The sequence below is a fragment of the Arachis ipaensis genome, chromosome B8 (assembly GCF_059453495.1).
Source record: "Arachis ipaensis isolate K30076 ecotype BB chromosome B8, ASM5945349v1, whole genome shotgun sequence".
Taxonomy (NCBI): Eukaryota; Viridiplantae; Streptophyta; class Magnoliopsida; order Fabales; family Fabaceae; genus Arachis; species Arachis ipaensis.
In genome coordinates this window covers 7,534,236-7,540,055 of record NC_142443.1, presented here as the reverse complement: position 1 = coordinate 7,540,055, position 5,820 = coordinate 7,534,236, and the positions used below count along the sequence as shown (strand labels likewise).

The window sequence follows — 5,820 nt, the reverse complement described above, 5'->3', positions numbered from 1 at the left end:
TCCAAATGCTCTTTCAATGATATTTCTAACTTGTGAGTGTTTCATATTAAAAAATTCTTGGACTGTATTGAGTTGACTATGTGGATTAAACTCACTTAAATGATATTTTTGTCCTCTATAAGATGGCAAAGATCTTATCCCTATTGAGAAGTAGTTTTTGTGAAGTTTAAACAAAGCCCAAAACAAATGAGAAGTGCCAGACAAGATCTAGGACATCACGTAAAGCTAGAAGGACCTTCTACAGCCTATCATATGGTCCCCACTTCCCACCCTCCAAAATAGATAAGAATAAGTATAAATGTGTAATAGAAAATTAATCTTTAATTAATTAATATTAATCAATTTTTGTATTATAAATTTATTTTTTAATTATAATTTTTTAAAAAAAATTAAAATTTAAAATTTAAAATAAAAATAATTTAAAAAATTAACTAATATTAAATTAAAATTAATTCGTTATTCGAATTCAATAAATAAATAAAGATAGAATAATACTTTACAATCAAGTTAATTATCCAACTAAATCTAACTAAAATGATATAACCTAATTGACATTCTCGCACCACTAAACATGTCAATATATGTAACTATCATTTCTTTCTATGTGGACTTTGTTTTTTTTTTTCAAATTTTTATGCGTTCTTTTTCTTCTTTCTACCTCTGATGATACTCTTTTTCTCTTTTTTCTTTTTCCTCATCTTTTTTTTTATTATTGTCATTGTCACCACCACCATGCGACCACCTCCATCTCCTCCTCCTCCTCTTTCTTTTCTCATTTGAATTTTTTCGATATCCTCCTTCCTTTTTCTCCTCCTCCTCTATCATCATTATTACTATCATTGTTATCATTATCGTTATTGTCATCATCGTCGTCTTCTTCTTATGTGTATAACAGTTCAAATTCAGAGTGCACCAAAATTTTTTAATAATGACGACATACAAACAAACTCCGTTCAAAGCAAGTTCAGACCAGAATGCATCGAAAGTAAATCAAGAATACACCGAAATTAAATCTAAATTGCACTGAAATTACTAAATGATAACTCAAAACTCCTCCTCCTCCTCCTTCTCCATTATCATCATTATTATCATCATCATTATCATTATTGTCATTATCGTTGTCTTCTTTTTATATCTATAATAGTACAAATCCAAACACTACAAGAAAGTACCGGAATAGCGACCGATTTTAGCAACCAAAAAAATTAGTTGCTAATAGCGACTGATTTAGCGACCGATACAAAATTTTCAAGACCAAATCAATGTTGGTCGCTAAATCACATTCAGCGACCGATTTTAGCGACCAATAAATTCGGTCGCTAATAGCAACCAATAAATTTTAAATACAACTGATGAGCGGATAATTTATACGCTTTTTGACATTGTTTTTAGTAGGATCTAGTTACTTTTAGGGATGTTTTCATTAGTTTTTATGTTAAATTCACATTTTTGGACTTTACTATGAGTTTGTGTGTTTTTCTGTGATTTCAGGTATTTTCTGGCTGAAATTGAGGGACTTGAGCAAAAATCAGATTCAGAGGTTGAAAAAGGACTGCTGATGCTGTTGGATTCTGACCTCCCTGCACTCAAAGTGAATTTTCTGGAGCTACAGAACTCGAAATGGCGCGCTTCCAATTGCGTTGGAAAGTAGACATCCAGGGCTTTCCAGCAATATATAATAGTCCATACTTTGGCCAAGAATTGACGACGTAAACTGGCGTTCAACGCCAGCCTTCTGCCCAAATCTGGAGTCCAGCGCCAGAAAAGGATCCAAAACCAGAGTTGAACGCCCAAACTGGCATAGAAACTGGCGTTCAACTCCACAAATGGCCTCTGCACGTGCTACACTTAAGCTCAGCCCAAACACACACCAAGTGGGCCCCGGAAGTGGATTTATGCATCAATTACTTACTCATGTAAACCCTAGTGACTAGTTTATTATAAATAGGACCTCTTACTATTGTATTAACCATCCTGGATTGTATTTTGATCCTGTGATCACGTTTTAGGGGGCTGGCCATCTCGGCCATGCCTGGACCTTCACTTATGTATTTTCATACGGTAGAGTTTCTACACTCCATAGATTAAGGTGTGGAGCTCTGCTGTTCCTCAAAGATTAATGCAAAGTACTACTGTTTTCTATTCAATTCTTCTTATTTCTCTTCTAAGATATCCATTCGCACCCAAGAACGTGATGAAGGTGATGATTATGTGTGACGCTCATCATCCTTCTCCCTTATGAACGCGTGTCTGACAAACACTTCTGTTCTACATGAAATAAGCTAGAATGAGTATCTCTTAGATCTCCTAACCAGAATCTTCGTGGCGTAAGCTAGAATGATGGCGGCATTCAAGAGAATCCGGAAGGTCTAAACCTTGTCTGTGGTATTCCGAGTAGGATTCAATGATTGAATGACTGTGACGAGCTCCTAACTCGCGATTGCAGGGCGTTAGTGACAGACGCAAAAGGATAGTAAATCCTATTCCAGCATGATCGAGAACCGACAGATGAATAGCCGTGCCGTGACAGGGTGCGTGAGCATATTATTCACTGAGAGGATAAGATGAAGCCATTGGCAAGGGTGATGCCTCCAGACGATTAGCCATGCCGTGACAGGGCATTGGATCATTTTCCCGTGAGATGACCGAAAGTAGCCGTTGACAGTGGTGATGTATCACATAAAGCCAGCCATGGAAAGGAGTAAGACTGATTGGATGAAGATAGCAGGAAAGCAGAGGTTCAGAGGAACGAAAAGCATCTCCATTCGCTTATCTGAAATTCCTACCAATGTTTACATAAGTATCTCTATCCCTATTTTATTATATAATATTCGAAAACACCATTATCACTTTATATCTGCCTGACTGAGATTTACAAGGTGACCATAGCTTGCTTCATACCAACAATCTCCGTGGGATTCGACCCTTACTCACGTAAGGTATTACTTGGACGACCCAGTGCACTTGTTGGTTAGTTGTATCGAAGTTGTGACAATTATGAATTAAGATCAGAGCACCAAGCTTTGGAGCCATTACCAGGATTTGTTCGAGCCTGGAGATCACAATTTCGTGCACCAAGTTTTTGGCGCCGTTGCCGGGGATTGTTTGAGTTTGGACAACTGACGGTTCATCCTGTTGCTCAGATTAGGTAATTTTCTTTTTATTTTATTTTCAAAAATTTTTCAAAAATATTTCTAAAATTTTCTCATCTGTTTTCGAAAAAAAAATAAAATGTTTTCAAAAAATTTTTATTCAAAATTTTTAAGAATGAATTCTAGTGTTTCATGAAGCATGTTGAAGCCTGGCTGGCTGTAAAGCCATGTCCTATTCCTTTGGGAATGAGTATGTCAGGCATGTCATGTCTTAATTACATGCTAAAGCTTGGCTGGCCATTGGCCATGTCTAGTGTTTTGGACCGGAGCTTTCATTGAAAGCTTGGCTGGCTAGTGAGCCATGTCTAATTCCTGGACTGAAGCTTTAGACTAAGAATGCAAGATTCCTGGAATTCATATTAAAAATTTTGGAATCCTTATTTTTCTTTTTCATATAATTTTCGAAAAAATCCAAAAAAATTAGAAAATCATAAAAATCAAAAATATTTTGTGTTTCTTGTTTGAGTCTTGAGTCACATTATAAGTTTGGTGTCACTTGCATATGCATCTTGCATTTTTTTCGAAAATATCATGCATTCATAGTGTTCTTCATGATCTTCAAGTTGTTCTTGGTAAGTCTTCTTGTTTGATCTTGATGATTTTTTTTGTTTTGTGTCTTTTCATGTTTATCATATGCATTCTTGAATTCTTAGTGCGTAAGCATTAAAGAATTCTAAGTTTGGTGTCTTGCATGTTTTCTTTGCATTAAAAATTTTTTCAAAAATATGTTCTTGATGTTCATCATGACATTCAAAGTGTTCTTGGTGTTCATCTTGATATTCATAGCATTCTTGCATGCATCACATGTTTTGATCTAAAAATTTCATGCATTGCATTTTTTTTGCGTTTTTCTCTCTCATCATAAAAATTCAAAAATCAAAAAAATATCTTTCCCTTTTTCTCTCATCAAATTCAAAAATTTGGATTGACTTTTTCAAAACTTTTTAAATCAAATTGTTTCTTATGAGTCAAATCAAATTTTCAATTTGAAAATCTTATCTTTTTCAAAATCTTTTTCAAAAATCAAATCTTTTTCAAAATTCTTAGTTATTTTCGAAAATTCCAAAAATATTTTTCAAAAATCTTTTTCTTATTTTTATACCAAATTTTTGAAAATAACATAATCAATTAATGTTTTGATTCAAAAATTTGAAGTTTGTTACTTGCTTGTTAAGAAAGATTCAAACTTTAAGTTCTAGAATCATATCTTGTGATTTCTTATGAATCAAGTCATTAATTGAGATTTTAAAAATCATATCTTTTCAAAAATATCTTCTTATCTTATCTTTTTCAAAAATATCTTTTCAAAATATCTTTTCTAACTTCCTAACTTCTTATCTTTTCAAAATTGGTTTTCAAAATTTGTTTCAACTAACTAACTAACTTTTTGTTTGTTTCTTAACTTTTTCAAAACCACCTAACTAATTCTCTCTTTCTAAATTTTCGAAAATATCTCCCCCTTTTTCAAAAATTTCTTTTTAATTAACTAATTATTTTTATTTTTATTTTTTATTTCAAAAATTTTCGAAAAAAAATACTAAACATTTTTCAAAAAACTATTTTCAAAAATCACTAACTCTTTTTCAAAATAATTTTCGAAAATTTTCCCTCCCCTATCTTATTCTATTTATTCATTCATATCCTAACATCTCATCTCACATCTCTAGCCTCCTCACAGTTGTGTTTCTTCCATTATATTACATTCTTTGTCTCCCCCTCTTCTTCCACTCACACAGGGATCCCTATACTGTGGTATAAAGGATCTCTATTATTATTATTATTTTTCTGTGCCTTCTTCTTTGCCATATGAGCAGGAGCAAGGATAAGAACATTCTTGTGGAAGCAGATCCAGAACCTGAAAGGACTCTGAAGAGAAAATTAAGAGAAGCTAAAATACAACAATCCAGAGATAACCTTTCAGAAATTTTCGAACAGGCAGAGGAGATGGCAGCCGAAAATAATAATAATGCAAGGAAGATGCTTGGTGACTTTACTGCACCTAATTCCAATTTACATGGAAGAAGCATCTCCATTCCTGCCATTGGAGCAAACAACTTTGAGCTGAAACCTCAATTAGTTTCTCTGATGCAGTAGAACTGCAAGTTTCATGGACTTCCATCTGAAGATCATTTTCAGTTCTTAACTGAATTCTTGCAGATATGTGATACTGTTAAGACTAATGGAATAGATCCTGAAGTCTACAGGCTCATGCTTTTCCCTTTTGCTGTAAGAGACAGAGCTAGATTATGGTTGGATTCTCAACCCAAAGACAGCCTGAACTCTTGGGATAAGCTGGTCACGGCTTTCTTAGCCAAGTACTTTCCTCCTCAAAAGCTGAGCAAGCTTAGAGCTGATGTTCAAACCTTCAGACAGAAAGAAGGTGAATCTCTCTATGAAGCTTGGGAAAGATACAAACAGTTGACCAAAAAGTGTCCTTCTGACATGCTTTCAGAATGGACCATCCTGGATATATTCTATGATGGTTTATCTGAGCTATCAAAGATGTCACTGGACACTTCTGCAGGTGGATCCATTCACCTAAAGAAAACGCCTGCAGAAGCTCAAGAACTCATTGACATGGTTGCTAATAACCAGTTCATGTACACTTCTGAAAGGAATCCTGTGAATAATGGGACGCCTATGAAGAAGGGAGTTCTTGAGGTTGATA

At 34.3% G+C, this 5,820-nt stretch overlaps 1 non-coding gene across 1 annotated transcript; it reads right to left on the bottom strand.

The window, feature by feature from the left end:
• Nucleotides 1-5,492: 5,492 nt before the first annotated feature.
• On the bottom strand, nt 5,493-5,600 carry LOC148547100 (small nucleolar RNA R71). The gene has a single exon (XR_015898271.1). It is a non-coding gene; the product is annotated as a small nucleolar RNA R71 (small nucleolar RNA).
• Nucleotides 5,601-5,820: the final 220 nt, after the last annotated feature.